The sequence below is a fragment of the Accipiter gentilis genome, chromosome 8 (genome assembly GCF_929443795.1).
Source record: "Accipiter gentilis chromosome 8, bAccGen1.1, whole genome shotgun sequence".
NCBI lineage: Eukaryota > Metazoa > Chordata > Aves > Accipitriformes > Accipitridae > Astur > Astur gentilis.
The window spans coordinates 15,618,572-15,637,173 of NC_064887.1; the positions used below are offsets into that span (position 1 = coordinate 15,618,572).

General features: G+C 36.7%; 1 protein-coding gene across 21 annotated transcripts in view; it reads left to right on the forward strand.

Moving 5' to 3' along the window:
• ADGRL2 (adhesion G protein-coupled receptor L2) overlaps nt 1–18,602 on the forward strand; it is a 393,922-nt gene that overhangs the window by 234,958 nt on the left and 140,362 nt on the right. Inside the window, exon 1 of one of the 21 annotated variants that reach the window (XM_049808147.1) lies at nt 14,219–14,279. The exons of the other annotated variants lie outside the window; for them this stretch is intronic. The gene's annotated coding sequence lies outside the window, so the exon portion shown is untranslated. Of the gene's footprint in view, nt 1–14,218; nt 14,280–18,602 lie in introns of those variants that run through there. 21 annotated transcript variants of the gene reach the window in all.

Genomic DNA, 18,602 nt, shown 5'->3' on the forward strand with positions numbered 1-18,602 from the left:
GCCATCTGGAGACAGAAAACAGAGTGTGTCATGAGGCACCGTTGCTGTGTCTGGCTCTAAAAATAACATCTTGTTGTTAGTCTGCGCCAGCCCTGCTGGGGTTTGAACGTGGTTTGTCAGAAAGTAAAGCGATCTGCTGGTGCTCAGGTGTGTTTTTCTTTGCATAGAAATGCCCCTGTGCGCAGCGGAAGGAGCCCTGCAGAACAAATGTTCTGCTGTTTGGTTTCCTCAGACGCTCCGGCTCCCTCCTTTTGTTGCTTGCCACGAAAAGAGGTGCCATTTCGCATCATTCTGCAGAAATTGTTTGAATTAATGCAAGTGTGAATTCTTACCGTTTGAAGGAGGGTATTAGCATATCAAAGGTTTCTTAGCTCCGGCTCAATTGAGAAAACTTCAGCTTGTCTTCCATTTGCTTCCAAGCAGAGGCCCAAAGGGCAGTGGGAATTGTAAAGGGGTAAAATGGGGAGGTGGATTTGGGTTATGTTTCTGAACTTTCGCTGTTTCGCAATTATGCCAGTGAAAAACAAGGTCCCTTCGCTGCAGAGCCCTTGCGAGCGCTCGGACAATTACACTCTATTGATTAATGGTTTGTTCCGAGGGAAAAAAGTGACCTTTTATGACAGGCACTGCTGCGTGGTTTCTGATGTCTCCTCTCTGTTAGGGGGATTTAGAAAGCCCTTTCTACCGCGCTCGGGCTCTGGGTATGGCCTACACGGTACTTGCGTGCGGGGACTCAGTGGGGAAGACCTGCTAATTACTTCAGGAAACAAATGAAATCTTGTAATAAAAGACCTCTCGATTCCAGACCTTTGAAACGAATATGCTTCCCTCCTTAATGGGTGGGTAGGCTGGAATAATAGATATTTTTTATGGAGAGTTTGGAAAGAAGTTTTGATCGCCACCGGCCATATGCTTCCATTTCCTTTTTATTCTAGAAAAAGTGAAAATGAGTAATTCCTGTAATCTCATTTAATCAGTGATACAATGTTTACTAAGATAACTTAATTTGCGGTTAGTATTGCCCTATAATAAATAATTTGAAACCAAGTATGGCAGGGGTGCTGATTTGGTGGCTGTGTAGTAGTATATTTATCGCATTGTAAGTTGTTTTACATGACTACATATTTGCAGTTTTTCGTTCTTTTGTTACTATTTCCTTGAGTTTGCAAGGGGATGTGGCCCGGCCTACCCTGTTATTATCTTTGCAAGTCAATATTCATAATATAGCAACGCAAAAGCCAAGCAAAATCCAGTTATCTGTCAATAAGTTGGGACCTTTTCCAGGGACCAGATGTTTCTTGGGGACTGTATTCTGGTTTATGTCTCTGGCAAAAAAAGAACTTCCTATGCCTTCCTTGCCTATTCCTTCCTTCCAAACCTTTTACTTCAATGATACCGATATTGAAACGTACATTTTGTGTTTTTAAAAAGTTGGTTTAAGTGCTTGGTATGTGGCATTTGGTCTGGTATGTTGTTTTTTCTTTTTTTTTTTTTTTTCTTCTGGTTCTCCATTTGATGGTTTGGAGGGGGGTGTGTGTGTGTGTGTGTGTGTCTCTTTTTAAGCCATGAAAGTGATGTGCCTTTAGAGTAGGATGTCTTCACTCATGCTTCAATTTCCTTTCATTTAATGAAGGAGCTGAGTATATATGCTATGTCTTGGTGAAAAACCCTGCAGTTAATGAAATAATTTATATAGATTTTTGTTATTCTTAAATGGACACGACCATTTGGGCATTTTGTAAATAAATGTGTTTAGTGGTCCTAAAATTGCGTGTCATTACCTTCAGGTAATTTTCAGCAGTTTATTTACCTAATGTCTTCAGCTGTCTGAAGTAGTACCTTTTGGTGGTATAAAAGGAACATATTGATGTAATTGCCATTATCACACTTAAGTTGCTGTTAACTAGTCTGCTTTGAATGCGGAGTGCCATAAAGAAAGCGCATTATCCTTTCAGCTGTTAGGGATAATCTAAAAATTCTCTTGAAAATGTTGCACTTTGGTTTATATGATGGCAACCCCAAACTCAACAAATCTCTGAAGGTAAAAAAAAAAGGGTAGTGGAAAGAAGATTTTCGACATTCAGATGACAAAATTGGACCACTTGGAGCAAAATTAATGTGCTGCAGCAGCACTTCAGCTGCCATTTTCAATCACTGTGGGTTACTATGTGTTGGCAACAGCAAAAAAGCGTAGACGTTCATATAGCTCAAGGAGCTGGTAGTTGGGGGAATCAGGATATTGAATCATGTGGGGTAGAACAAACCAATTACTTCAGGTTTTGACTTGAGAATTTCCAGTAAACATTTTTTTTCTGGCTTTTGGCTCCCCTGCTCATTAATAGACCAACATCAAAGCAGGCAACCAAACTTCCAAATGTTATAAAAACTAATGTAAAGATACAGATCTCACATGTAGTCTTGCAAGTCTTAATTTAAGACAAGCAGTTGGAGTTTTTATTGCTGCAATTTTCACAATCAGCAGAGACATTAACACCAGGCTTCTGGGTGTTTCCCTTCTTAAAATGAGCAAGAGGAGAGCTTTAAAAAAAACAAAGTTTGCTTACTTAGTTCTTATTTGATCACTTCAGAAGCTTTCTCAATGTTTTATTTATCTCTTATTGCTTTTAATGCATAAAGTCAGGAAAGGGGGTTACTCAGGAATTCTAGTCTCTAGTAAGCAAGCACCTTATTAAAATTTAAATAAGCGAGGTAGTATAGTCTTAGGAGTTTGTAGTCTTTACGGTTAGTAATATGTAATAATATGATTATTTTTATTTCTGAAAATGCACTATGTGGATATGACATTTTGATTAATATATATTTTTAAAATGTAACTAGTTATGATGAAAAATGCTACAGTCTTGAATGACAGCTTTTTAGAAAGGTCCGTCATTTTCCATAAGGCTGTTGGAAAGAGAAGTCTCTAGTTAGGCAAAATATTTATCAAAGTTATGTTTGCAATACATTTCTATATAGTGTGTCATAAATTCATACAAAAAAATAATATCCGTCCAATATAAATAATTGTTTAATGTTTAGAGAGGGTGGAAACATCATTGTAAGATTTTACTGAAATTTGGTCTAAAAAGTTCATGTATTTCCAAGCCCTCACTCATCCTGTGTCCACCTAAGATGTTGACATACACGTAAGAAAATACTGTCAACTTCTAGTACGGCTCTTGCTGATGATAGCACCATGCCTAATAATAATAATAATATTAATAATTATAATGAAGAACAACCTACCAATAAACACCTGGAGGTATTTTATAGCAAAAAATGCTCTATGTCTCCTCTACATTTCCACTGAGGAATATCTGTGGATGACTGATAATACAAGAACTGGAAGTAACAATTAATGACTTTACCTGGTGAACTGCAAGAGAAGTTAAACTGCATCTGGTATATAATTGAAATCATATTCATGCATAGGTAGACAAGCAGTCAGTTATAAAGCAATACACTTTAGAGCAGAGGCTAGTGAAATTTATAGTCAGACATGTTACTTGGAGATGTCATGTTAAACAGACTCTTTCGAAGCATTTTATAGGATTGATGTTTGTGATGTACAAAAGCGATTTGAAATTGCAAGAAATTCACCTTTTTAAGTATTTATGTGCAGCTTTTAAACTTAAAAGCTGTCTGTTATTTTTTTTAAAACCCTCGGTTTGAAACAAGTAAAAGATTTAAACCATCACAGTTGTAATTGGATGTCAGGAAAACTGGAAAAACAAAAAGCTATTTTAAGGCCATTCTCAATACTCTTAACAATCATGTTTAATATTTAAATAGTTTTCAAAGATAGCTGCATTTTGTTTCCAACAGTCCTTAAAATAAAACTAGTAGGTGGCTCTGTTGGAATATTGGTAACTTGTGATTTAATGTGAATCTGTACCTGGGTTAGAAAATACTTCCAGTCTTTATTTAGCATATATGATTCTTTTTAACATTCTTCATTAAAAAGGTGAAAGATGACAGGCTTAAAGCCCTTTTCAACAGATAATTTTCTTGGATTTCATGGTTTTTTTCAACCTGTAATGTATGAGATGTGTTTCTACAGCACAGGCTGTGAAGATTCTGTCAGTTACTATAAGCGATTTAGTTATAGAAATACACTTCCTTAATGAATGGTAAGGTCTTACAGGATTCTCTAGATACAAACTGATAGTTAACCAGAAATTGATTCCTTAGGAAAAAAAAAAAAAAACAACACCAAAACAAACCACAAAAAAAAGCTTTCAAATTTGGAATCATAGCGTCTCCAGGTTATGGATCGTTACATTAAATGGAGTATTTTATGGGTCTTAGAAGAACGTGTAACCTGCATATGTCATGATTTCTTTCTTTTTGATTTTCATAAGGTGCTGTAATGTTTCAAGTTACTCTAGCCTGCTGTTTACTCAAATTATTTAGAAAGGCACAATAATCAAAAGCATTGCAGCCTGACTGAAGCAAGCACAGTGCTTAACACCTGCAGGTAGAGTGCAGTCTCCAACAAAATGCTATTGATTGTTATCCTGGCACAAAGCAAGCTTAAATACAGTTTGCTTAATTACAACAAAAATTGGTTTTTATGAGTAAGGTACTTCATGTTTGGGGAATGTTTTGTGTGTCATCTGCTAAGTAAAATCCCACCACACTTGTATAAATTTGTTCAATTATCAGAGCAGCTAAGAGGAGGGAAAAAAAATCAATTTACCCTGAAAAGCACCAGAAATAAGATTACCTTGGCTAGTAGGAACTTGCCAGCACTGTCTAAATTGCTTAATATTATCAAACGTTGCCATTTTTCATGTTCAATAAGAAAGATATTGACTATTCTACATGTCCAGGTCTGCTATTTGGCTATTTCTTTATAAGGTATAAGCATGTCTTATTTTTATTCCTACAATAGCAGTTACAGATAAATCAGAGGATCTAACAATAACTTTATAAAATAGATGGAATAATACCATTCACTGGAGAAATAGTATTTACTTGAGATAAGTGATCACAACTAGTTTTTTCTCCTGTATAGCTTGTTGTTCTTGTAACAGACAAATGTAAATACCTTAGCAGACATTTCAGAGTGAAAGGCAAGAGATAAAATGTAATTACTTTTCAGGGTGGCCCTGACTATGCCCGTGTTCTTGTCTGTGACAAAAAAAAAAAATATCTTTGCTCATCACCTCAGAATATGAAGGCCATAGTTACTTCTGAATATAAAAAATATTTTCTGATTTTTAATGTTGACCTCAGTATTTATCTTTAGCTCTTCTGTGTAAGCTAGAATCCTTATAGCCGTAAATTCTAGTCACTCTTACCCAACCGAGCATTTAATAGAGCACCTAATGGACTCTGCTCCTGTATTTTTCTTGAATGCATAACATCTTGCTTCATTCAGTCACCAAAACTAACTTTGCTACAAGGACAGGCAACACTACAAGTTAGAATCAATGGACCATTTGTAGGTCACAAAGTCAGTTTACTGGAATTTCAGAGGAAACTGGTTGAAAAGAGAGGACAAATGTCACTTTGAATAGAGATGTTTAAATCAGACTTCTGCCTTAGGGTAAAATTTAGGTCTGTTGTAGCCTAGATGTAATGTCTCCCTCTACAGAGCACAGCATTAATCATGGCTTGACAAGTGATCATGGGCTGAGAAAAATAGGGCCTGTCTTGGTTGTGTGGTTATTTTTTTTTCTAATCTTAATCTCTTAGGAGCACATTATAAACACTAACATTTACACAAAAAGATTTAAGTATCAATGTCTGTATTTCAGTAGTGAAAGTGGCTAGCTTCGGAGAAAATCTAGTTAGAGCTAATAAGAAGCTACTTAGGTTTCTTACGTAGATGCAATATCAAGAATATTTTCCTTTTAACGTAATGCAGGTTTTTGTCATAGGAGATTTATCTTATGCTATTTCCTCATACAAATATGGTAGAGTCTAGGTCTGCCTGTTTTGTCCCTTGGTGCACTAAATAACTCTGAAATTACTGTCTTTTCACTTCAACAGTGTTTTTCAATGTGTTTACCACCCAAGAAAGACACTTCCTTTTGCCCAAGCAGCAATACAGGGAAAAAGTGGAACAGTTTTAAAAATGTAATGCAGGTTGAATTGACACTGATCAATGTATATAAGTTTTTTTATACTATGTTTATATTTTAATGATGTGTTACTTGGCCACAATGAGCTACAAAAGCTGGAATGAAATAACAGGAATGAAGACTGCTATTTAAGATCTTGAATTCTGATACTGTACAAATAAAAAGTGTGTTTAATATGTTAATTCTTAAATTAGGGATGTGTTGATGCTTAGATTAGGAGTTGGGAGTGTTCATACCTTTTATGGTAAAGAAGATAGTAAAGAAGGAATTTTTTGTATTTCCTGGGCTTCTTCACCGCTTTCTGTGGTGGAGACAGTGTAGGGAGCAGCTGAGCACTCCATGTGCACCGCTGCTAGAAAGGTGTATCTCCTTAAGGTACAGTTAGGTTTCTATTTGCAACTATTAAAAAAAAAAAAAGATAATCTCAGCAAAGTAGCAGCAAAACAATTTATCACTGGAGAACTGTGCTTTAAAAATTAGGCTACTTCTGTTTATTTAGTTGCCTCTGGATGTGATAAAAGCCCAAATCTCTCATTTAGGGTAGGCTGCTGCTTTCCTTTGTGCCCTCTGTTGGTATTTTTCTATCAGTTGACACCTCAAACTGATTATTGCTCTGAATCTAGATGACAGAATAATCTAACGCCGATTACTGTTAAAAATTGTTTCTGGCAGCTGGGGAGGGGATGACCGACCTTGCTTCTGACTATCATGCTTGCTTTGCTGTTGATGGGATCTGGTGTAAATAGAGAGCGAGCCTTACTCTGAAATTAGTACTGCAGTGGTGGAGAGAGATCACATGCCAGAAGGAGACTTTAGTTCACCTTTCTATATATTCTCTTATAGTATAATATTTGTCATTTTTTACGGCATAGCAGTCTACACTGGTGTGAACGGTGTTCAGAAACAGCTCTCTTGCAATAGGCAGTGTTGCTTCTAAATAAAGTGACATTTTAAGGAAAGATTCCCGAGAGCAAGTTCTGCTGTTGACTCTGCATTTCTCTGGCAAATTCCCGATGCCTGTGTTGATGGTAGGCAGAATTATTTTTGTATGATCCAGACATCCTTTTATTCATTCTTCTAAGCTTAATTTAGACTTTTTCTACGCAAAGTGGCCGATTTGGAAAACTTTGCTTTCCCAGAATGAATAATGATTGCATCTTCATTGTGTGTTCTCTAGTGAACAAAGTGAGTGTTCTCTAGAAGACCAATTCATAACTATTTCATCGGTAAATTTGTCATTTAAATATTGAAGGGCAGTGTCTTCTGCAGCTTTGATTTTCTTCAGTCTAGTAGGTATTTCTTAAACAGAGACTGTCAATTGGTGAGGCTGATTCTTGTGTAAATCAGTATAAAGTGCTTAAAGGAGAGAAGGTGCCTCCGCAGTTGAGATGTATTCCTGGCTGAGCTGCTGTGCCAGGAAAATGGACTGAGACTGGGAGTTACTTTAGAGAGGGAGGGGAGCTGCTGACATAATTTGAAAGTGAGGAGAAATCCTTTTGCCCTTCAGGCAATAATCTTAATCGGTGCTTGAATAGAGCATCATCTCTCCAAAATGTTAGTTCCCCCCCCCCCCCCCCCCCGCCCCTCCCCCCTTTTTTTGCTTCCTCATTCTTTCCCTCATTTGAGGAGGTGTATAATAGTATCTGATAATAACCGGTTGTGGATCCACTGTTAAAGATATTCCAGCAGCAAAGAAGAGCTCTGTAGGCAGCAGTCTCATCATTTTGAACACCCCAAATTTGTCCTACATTTGTCCCATGTAGTGACTGTAGCCATACTATAATATCATGAGTCTATTTCCACTATTTTTTTTTTTTTTTAAAGCTGACATTGAAACCTCGAAAGGTTATATTTTGGAGTTTATTTTTCCACTTAAAATTAAAGTCACATGGGGCATATGTGACTTTATGCCCTTTGCATATGCATTTATTTTATGAGTATTCTTCTTAAGTCTAATGGCACTACTTGCAGAAGTAAAGAAAGTGGGATTTGGCTCTGTAAGAGAAACAAAACCACAAGCATACTTTCATTCTTTCCATGTTAGAAGAGAAATTACTGTTGCCTCATGCCTTTCCAGTTTTTTGAGTGTGTGCTAAAGGTTACGTAGGACAAAGGCTTAATTTTGATCTGCTTAATATTTATAGCTTCATTCACTGAAGCTTTTTCCCATTTGCGTTGAAGGGATTTTTATCTAGAAAGCTCATGCTATTACGGTGAACAAACTTAAGACATCTTAAGGTAAGGGTAATGTCTTCTGGAAGAAAAGCGGTTTACCTCCAGTTGGATGAAAACTATGTAGTTGCTTCATAATTTGATATAAATTGATAGAGACTTTTTTAATTTTCCAGATAACATTCAGTTCAGCTGCTTTTTAAACTTCGGTGGAGTGCATGTGTAATTGTATCTGAAAGTGGCATTGGGTTTTATCTCCCAGCAGTAAGTAGAATGAGGGATGCTGATGTTTGTTTGGTTTTGGGTTAGGGAGATGCATCAGATAGGATGAATTTGTTTACTTGTTTGGGGTGGTCTTTCATTTCTGTTTGGTTCTGGGTAAGCAGAGCAATTTTTTTTTTCCTTTTTTTCTTTTCTTCTCTGTTTTTTTTCCTGCCTTGAAAGCATTTAGGTGACTTTGAAAAAGAAATCTGTGTATTTTGATACAGGAAAGACTAAAGCTGAATGTTTAACTTTTCTGAGGGGACAAGAAGAGACACAGAGCTGGAAAGAAAAAAAGAATGTTTTCTGTGTTAACTCCTTATGTCGGGTAACATTGGAGAGGGATTTCTGGGGGAGTTTCTTTAAAATAATGACTGATTATTTGGGTTGCTATGCTGGCTGTTACCCACATTTTTCACATATTTTTGCTCATTCTTCTTATTACCTGCAGAGGGAGCTTGTATATGAGATAATCAGGGTAATCAAGGCATTCAGGGCTGAATTGTTTCCAGTAAGTACAATTTCATTTCACAGTGCCTTCTCTGTTATGTGGAGCAGAAAGGTTCTGGATGATAGCTTTTAAAAATGCTGTCCATCAGTAACAGTAAATAACAATGGGCAAAATTTTTAAAACGTCAGTAAGCAAAAGCTGACTTTAGAAATCATTCATATTTCAAAGAAATGCCTTTTTATTGAAGGCTTAGAAAGGAACTGAGGAAAACAATTTTTGCATGTCGAAGTACAAGAGGACAGTTTTGGTACTCTGTATGATGGGAAGCACATTTTTGTTGCATAAACTGTCTTCTCTCGTTCTAAAAATGTCATGTCAGCATGAGAGAGACAACACAGTACTTTCAGGTCTTCGGTACATCTCATGCAGTGTAGTGTGCTAGCCAAAAAGCAATAGGTAAGTCTTTTCTATTTACACAAGCAGTGTTATGAATCATAATCAAGGTGATTGCAGATGCAAGGCTAACTGTTAATTTTGCTTTTTCTCTATTATAAAATATAATAAGGTGAATGAGTCTCATCCAAATATGATTGATGAATTCATAGTCGGACTAATGCAGGCAAACGGTGGTAAGGATTGCTGTCTTAAGCTTTAGAAAAATATTGACAACAAAAAGCAAGGAATATCATAACCTAAGTTTATTTGTAAATTGTAACTTAAAGACCAGCTTGAAGAATCAGAAATACTTATTCTAAATAGTGATTTTCCTTAATCTAGCACAATGAAAGAAATGATCTGGTGTATTGCAGGTTTTAGAATTTGTATTACAGTTATCTGGATGGTGAAAGTGTATGATCCTTCGAAAAGTTAAGACTTCAGAGAAGAAAATAATTCATTTATAATGCAGTTTTGCTTGCTGAGCAAGAAGCATAATAGATGGTACTTAGATGAATTCTGCACTATTTATCTCTGGAAAAAATGGTGGCAATCATTTTACTTTAAAATATTTCAGTAAATTTAAAGATGATTTGCTATGATGCTGCTAGGAAATAAACCAGTATGCATGCACATTCCATAAAACAGAAACAGCTCTCCATAACATGCTCTCCTGTAATAAATCTGCCACATAAATTGGTTCAAGAGTTGATTTTGTTCTGTTAGTTTAAACTAACAGAACTTTAAACTTAACATATGTTCAGCCTAACGTGGTCTTAGGGTTTTAGTTTGGATTCTCTTTTTAAACACCAGGAAAGATTTACCATATCTAAAAGAGCAGCAACTCGGTGTCGATTTATTATTTATACTGGCTAATCCTTGCTAATGTGAAAAGTCAGCTTGTTATTGTAACACCAAATGGCCCTCTAAGTAGGGAAACAGTTAAGTAGATCTCCTGTAATAGGTTGTTGTCTAATAAAGAGATTTATGGTATTGGCAAGGGCTATTGTATAGGTATTACCCTCTCACAGCATGATCATGTATTATCTTAACAACTCAGTGCCACATTTATGTTGAGCATTTTCATAACAGGGTAAGAATATTAGCCACAGCAATTACACTCCAATAGGATTATAATGCTAAGATTTACAGAAAATATATAAATGATGTCTTTTGTAGAGATTTTGGTAGGTGCTAGGAGTTGAAAAGTTGCATCATCCTTTTTGCATGGGAAAATACTGATGTATTAGTCACGATGAAGAAAGAGAGGTTTCTTAATTTAATCGCGTTGAGGAATTATGGGGAGGCAATGGACATAATCTTTATTTACACAGTGTGTCTTTTTCTTTCCTGGTGAGGTAAGGTTGTTTCAGAAATTCCATTCAGCAGAGATTGCTGTACAATATGATAATCAAGACGTGTATGTAACTTTAATTCTGTTGTGAGGATAGTACAGCTGGGTTTAAGATACATTTTTTAACAAAGTTATATTTTGAAGGTAGAACAATGGTAATTTACTTGCTACATTGGAAGAGCCTACTTGAATAAAATCAATTTAGCTGTAGCGTAACACACTTTTTCTGTTTCATTAGCACCAGGTTTTTATGGTGGTAAGTAACTTAGATACTTTTTAGAATTACTACAGGCAACAAAAGTGACAATAATGTCATCCTTGTACAGTTTTCATGTAAGTGACATTCAAGCTGTTCCTTAATTCTTAAAATTTTCCATCTGGTTTTTTAAAAAAAAACAAAAAAGTGAGACATTAATACTCACTTACTTGACAGAAGGAATGTACCAGTCACATTTAATATAACTAATTATGTTTTATCAATAAAAAACACTTAGGGGACTGTTTGAACAAAATACATTAGGTTATATAGTCATTTATGAATAACTGCATTGAGTAGAATAGCAGTCTGAATGGCAAAGTGTGACAAAATAGCCACGCATTTTAAGATGATACCTTGAGGTGTAATTCAATAAATACTGGAATAATGAGTGTTTAAACAAACAAAATACCTCCCTTTCCCTGATTTACTGTAACAAAATGATAGTTAGGTCATTCCAAATTAAGAAAACGTATAGATGGCAATTGTTATTGTAGAAGGAATTTCCAATACATCTTCCATGTGTTGGCCACATGCATGGGTAGTATTAGTTAAATTTGTAAGACACGACATTTCCTGGATGTTTTGGATTAATTCTGTGTATAAGACTTCAGGTAGAAAGATCCTGTACCCATCTGTTTTAACTTGTTATTGATTACGAGAAGGCAGAGGAAAAACGTGCCTGTTTTTTTTTGACATGTAATATTCCACTTCTGAAAATGTGCTGATAGAAGGTAATGTTGCACACAAATTTAAATGTCTTCTGGTGGATTACTGGAAAATAACTGGGGCTTCAAAACTGCATTAAACAATAAATATTCAAAACTTCATTATTTTTGTAATCATGTTAGCCATGTATGACTTCGTCTGCCATCAGTAACTCATACATCTTTTATTTACACAACTAGAGCAAAATTCTGGAGCTTTGTCTTTAGTTTTGTCTTCAGAACAAGAATTATGACCTAAAGAATAACATTTTTTTATTTTAGAAAAACTCCTGTAGGTTCTTAGATTGGCTTCACATTTCATTCATTTTGAACTGTGGAAAACGATTGTATCTTTTGTCTGTAAGTAAAAAGAAAACACAAAAGGACGAATGTTACCCCCTGATGAATGTGGAGCTCCAGCCGATTTAAGAGCATGAACTGTGACTGCATTGTTGAGGGCAGTGCTTGGCTGTATACCCTGAGAAGAAGCCAGTACTTAGAATAAAAGGGCGAATAATGCATAAAAATTCAGTAAGAGGTAAAGCATTTTTATCAACGCTTTAAATATTACAATTATTTATAATTTATTTTAAAAGTATTAAAAAGTGGGTTACAGTGGATTTGGTGTACACATAATTATCCTTAAAAACATTTTCTAGTGTTTTAGAAGAAAATTGCTGTGTTTGAAAGAGGAAAATATATGCAGAAATATTCTTATCAAATTGTTAGCCTTATGTGCTCTCCTGAAACATTTTTGGAATATATATATATATATATATAACTGTAAGATAAAGATTAACCATTTTTCTTTTTGTACAAATGCCGTAATTGATGGCTTCTTAAAATTAGTATTCTTCCTTTTGCAAGACAATAAATCAGAGCACAAATCCACACTGTAGTCATTTTACTTTTAGTGTCCATTGAAAATGAAGCCACACTAAGTCATACTTAACTGCCCACAGACAACTAACCCTGAAGAAGGGATAAGTCTGTCTCCCTCCCCCCCCCCCCCCCCCCTTTTTTTTTAATATTATTATTTATATCTCTCTGTCTGTTTGGAACAGCAGTGCTGTTATGACTAATAAAGCTTTTGTATTTGGCAAATGAGACACAAATAATCAGCAGTTCTTGGCTCACAACTGAAAAATCTGCAGAACAGAGCACATAAAGCCAGTATAATGTTTGAAGTATACCTGTGAATGAAATTCTTCCTTCTAATTCTGTCACCTCTACAGAATTCATATATCTTTACTACATCTTCACTTCTAATGGTATTATTTCTGATTATAGTGGTATTTACAGCAGTGTTTGGACAGTGGCATGATTAAAAAGTACTGTTTTCAGCCTGCTTCTGAACATATAGTCCCTTAGAATTATTTTTTTTAAGATAATAATATAGTGAAATCAGCATCTTTCTATTACCTAATTAATGACCAATTTAAAACTTTGGTTCATTTTAATTAGCTTAATTTTTTGTCCAGCTTTGACTGATCTTTGCATGTGATAGATTGCTGAGATTCTGTAAACAGTAAATTTCTTAGTTCCTGTGTGTATTTTTTCACAGAAAATCACTCGATATATGAAACAATTATTTAAAACAATTCTTTTTGTTCAATGTGGTTTTTCTATATTAAAAAAATGTTACCAAAGTCCTATATGTTAATTGAAGGAAAGTCAAATAAGTGAAAATTTTACAGTAGGTCTGCTGTAAGATAGACAGTAAATTATTTTTGTTTATATTTTAAATAGATACATAATAACCAATATACCAAATAAAGCTGCAGCATTAACAGATTATTAAAACTAATTGGTGAGGATTTACAAAAAATACGTGAGGCAGTGGGAAGATGTGTTGCTGTTTCAGTGCTATGGTTAAGCAGTTGGCACAACTGTGTTCACGACTTCTGCACAGTTGAGAGATACGATTAATATCTCCTCAATCACTTAATTACAGCCATTATTTAAGTTACCTAAAAGAACAACTGTTCAGGTCTTGTACATACAGGAAATATTAGCTGCTGCTAAACCAACTGAGCAAATATGCTCAGTGGAATTTTATCATGGTTCACAAAAGGTATAAAGAAGTAGCTTTCAGTATTGTGCCCTAAAATTCACTGAAGTCCATCCGACCATTGAACAAGTTGTGTTTTTACTGCAGTATTAGTGAAAAACTGTGAATGCCGACGCGTACGCAATGTTTCCATCAACAAAAAAATAAAAGGGGAGCACCTGTCTTACTGTAGGCTTGTGGTTTGGAGCTCTTTGGTGACACGGTCTGATATGTCGCTGTTGCCATCCCGCACGCAAGGGTGGTCTCTGTCATGGCAGCCACTCGGGTCTGGGAGAGTGTGAGTCACCCTGTGATTCTTTCAGTTGCTTCATAATAAAGCAGAGGCGTAATTAGGGCTAATTCAGCTAATCGTCATGAACCGGAGGTAGTCCCATCTGCCCTTCCCCCTCAAAGATTGCCTGGGATGTAAAAGTGTGATCGTTGCGAGACAGAAGGGGGGAGCGGTGTGTGCGCTGTCTGCAGATGAAGATCCTCGGAAACCAGGTTTGTCCTTTTTCTGTTATTCACAGTCAAAAAGTCAAAATCTCCATTTTAATGAAGACATTTCAAAGAACAGACGGGCTGAGAAAGATACTGTATTTCTTTACATGCTTCTTCCTCTTAAACATGGAAGAGCCCTTAGGCTATAAATTAAAGAGTGTTTTACCCTGTGTAGTTGATCTCAGGCTGCCCAGTAGCAATGAAGAGTTAAAGTTTTAAAACAAAGAGTTGTGAATGGCTTGGTGGTTTCGTGTTTTTCAGTCTGTAGTTATCTAATGTCCCCCTCATGTCCCGGTTTTGTCAATATTTTACCTTCACCTCAGAACTATAGCAAGTGGGAGGAGAAGTAACTTGAAAGAATGTAATTATGCCAGAGATGCATTTTCATGTGGGAACCTTTATAATGCCTTCATGTAAATGACGTTCACTATGGAAACCATAAGCGCAGTTATGAGCAGAAAGGTTCATCCCGCGCTCCATGAGAAGCACTCTTTGCTTCTCTCTCTTCCCGGAGAGGGCACGCACATGCGCCGGGGCTGGGGGAGGCTTCGACCGTCCTCCCTGGCCGGGGCTGCAGGCGAACGGTGCGGGGACCCTGGGAAGCTTGCGGGAGCGTCTGCAGTAATGGCGTCTCCGGAGTCTGTGCAGTTTTATGAATGCATAGGAAATGGGAGCCGCCATAGAGGGTAGTTGTATTTTGCGTTTTTAATTTTTGCATTGTACGTTGCTCTTTTCTTTTTTTTTTTTTTTTTTAACTTGGTGTGCTCTCAGGCGTGCTCGCTGACATTCAGTTTCACTGAAGGCTTACTTCTGGAGGGGAAGCCTACAACAGAATAGCTTTAAGATGAAAAAACCCTCAGAGTTGTGTTGACAAACCTTCCTGAGCAGTGCAGCACAGTATATGGCACAAAGTACTCCAGTGCATATTTGGAGCAGCAGAGTACACCCGCGCAGCAGCCTGGGTCACTGGTGATGCTCGTAGCTTTGCTGGCTGGATTCCAGAGTTGTGGTTCCTAGAGTCCAGGTTTTTTAACCTGGAACAAGAAGAGATGTAGATTTATTTATTTCAAAGGCTTTGTATTTGTAAGCTTTGTTGATGATTCTTATAGAATTTAAAATTGTTCTGCAATTTTTCTTACTATCCCCACCACATTCTTAAAAATTAATTGTCTTGTTGAATAGTGTTTCCCAATCAGCTTGAATTATTGATGTTTTGGTCCTTAGTAGAAGGGCAGTGGTACTTTTCCTCCCATACCACAACCTGTTCAACCCCAGTTTAATGACTTAGATCCCGGTAGCTGTAATAGAATAACAAGACAAAAAAAAATGGTAATTATGGCTTATTGAATGGGGCTCAAAATGAAAAATGGGGAATGGACTTCTGTGTAAATCCAGGTTTTAAGAAATAGGTGCTTTGTGAATGTTGAAGCAGTCGGGACCTGCTGTTTGGAAGTTAGAGCTCTTAGTGGTCATTGCCAGACAGAACTTCCTGGAGGGGAGTGCAACATTTAGTAGTATATTTAAATATTTGAAAGTATTTAGCTGAATATATTTTTATTCTTGGCTATCTTGAGCCATTTTTAGAGACTGTTTTTTTTATAAATGTTTTTGAAAGTGAATGAAATAATAACAAAAGTTGAACAATAGTAAATGAATGTCGTCTCATGAATGTGTGTATGGTTGAGTACATGTACGTCTGGATATTTACTAACACGGTACTTATTAAAAAATACAAAGCATCCAGTTTATCTTGTGATAAAATTGTGAGGCAGATCAGGAGGTGACTTGTGACCTTCAGCCTCGTGACTGAAGAGATATTAAAATAAAACTAACTTCTAGACAGTACGTTGATAACCAGGCAGTGTCAGGTGAAGTGTTCTGTCATGCCTCTGTCTGTCGCTTCTTACGTGTCCGAGAAGATGGGCCTTTAGGTTGGGTTCTTTTTTTCCTTTCCATTTTTGCCTGTTACTCATCCTCCTATCTTTTTTTTTTCTCTTCTTCCAGAAGTAAAATCTTAGTTCAGCCCAGTAGTGACCCATAAATAAACTGTACATTTATTACTGTCACAACCTCTTGGGGACTTGATTTTTAACCAAAAAAATTGCCCAGAATGTGCAATAGATGTGTTGAAATTGTGGTCAGCTTTTTAAAATTATTTTTCTGGCACTGTGAAATCATCAGTCATTTATAGAACATGATGACTTGCAGAACAGCAAATGCTTCTAAATAATTGTATGCAGGTAAACATGCAGACACGCATCTCACTGCACGTGTGTGCTGGCCCCTCTTCTAACATTTAGTGCCAACGTTATCTTTCTCTGTCTCCACGTTTATTACTGCTTTGACTCATTCTTCAGACAGATTTGTGGCTTCTGATGTGGATCGGTGGGCTTTTCATAGGGATTAAAAAGCAAATAGCTGCAGTTAGCGTAGCTCGCGTTTGTGTCCTGGTTAGAAGTAAGCGTACGTTGGGTGATGAGCGTGTGGCCACTGATGCTGAATGCTGGCAGTCCGCTTGAAGGAAATCAGATTACACTCGGATATTTCATACTAGCAAGTCCTTCCCTTTTCTGTACTGTGCTGCATGTTTTCTGTTCCCTGTTGACTTGCATTCCTTCATTGTCAGTCTTCCTCGGCTCCTTCAATTGCCTCTTTATTTTGCACAGGCTCCCTGACACATCCACCCATGGCACGGCAGGGCGAGCCTGCCCACACGGCTGCAGCTTTCCTTAGGCCTTCCCTTTTCCATCTGCTTGCTTCCCTTCTACGTCCTACCCAAGGGCTTTCCCACTTCCACTGCTCTTGAAACTAGCTGGGGGGATGCCATCTTCCAGCTCTGTCTGCTCCCTTGGCTTTTTTTTTTTTTTCCTTCCCCTTTTTTCTAATTTTTTTTTTTTTTTTTTTTTTTTTTTCCTTTCTTCTGGCCTCACGGTATGACTCTCACTGATTTCTGGTGAGTAACTGGCAGTACGGGGGAGTCTACCTGATGATGATGATGATTTCATTGTGCATCTGATTTGTAATCTATTGCAGAAGTGCCTGCAATGCAGAAGGCTTGATCATGTTATTTAGTGTTAGAAGTTTAAAATATGAAAGTACATAAAGCACAGTTAAATCAAGGTGGCTTGTTGAGCATGTGTATAACTTGCATGGTTTTGGACAATACGGTATCTTTGGGCAAGGTGTGAAATACGGTGATCTAGGTTAAATTTGGAGGTTTTCAGATTGCTGAATGAGGAGCTGCTAAAATGGCATACGTTTTCAAACAGGGACAACTTCTCTTAAATTTACCTTCTGTCTGTTGAGCTGTCAGCCATTCTGTCACTGAAGGCTTAAAACTACATTAATGAAAACAAGAGTTTGCTGGATTTCAAAGAAAATGCTATTTTTGTTAAAAATAGCAATCAGACCAAAAGGTTAGACTGTCATCAAAGTGTCTGTAAAAATATGCTTAAGACCCCATTCCGTTCTTGCTATCACAAGAGAAGATGACTTGTAAATTGCTTTTCATAAAAGTGAGTTTGATTTAGGGTATTAATAAAATCTAAATTTGTGCATTCTTGCTGTGGGGACTGAAGATTTTAATTTAGTGAAATGCCAGAACAATTTTTTTGTGCTCAGTTTGATGAGTGTTGTGTGAGAATTCCATCTTACTAAATTAGGGCAGACATATATATTACACTGTTTACAAACTGTTATGATTAAAACCTGTTAAATTTCATATTTAATATTCAGTCATCTTTGAGCAAAAAAGTCACCTCGCTTTCGTCTCAGCGCTGTTGAATTCTTGTGTTAAAATAGATTAAATTGCAAATGTTAATCTGAATAACTGTGGAAAGTTGTGACCTGGATTTGAAATAGCCATGAGACTACTACAGCAGCAGTAAATCTTCAAGAACGTGTAAGGCTAGCACATGGCAGGGGATCTGTCTGATGTGAGAATTAGAGTGCGGGTGGAGGAATAGCCTGAAAACAAAGTCTTGTGCCAATATCATGTTTTCCTATTCTAAAAGAAAAAAAGTAAGAATTTGTCACTTTACTATAAAGCTGTGTTTTTACAGGCAGCACACAGTAACTTAAAAAAAAAAAAAGATTTTAAAATGGTAATCTAAAATTGAAGCTGTATGTAAGAAAGACTGTGGCACCGAGGCATCTGGGTTCTTAATCCCCATGTGCTTCCTCCGGCGACAGCGATTCCGATCTTTGAAATATGTATGGGAATTGCAGGTGCAGACTTCAGCCTAAAAAACCCGTCAGTTGGAGGAAAAAGTAGATGCTAAATATACTTACCTTTTGTCTTAAGCTTTTTCCTTCTGTCCTTAAATG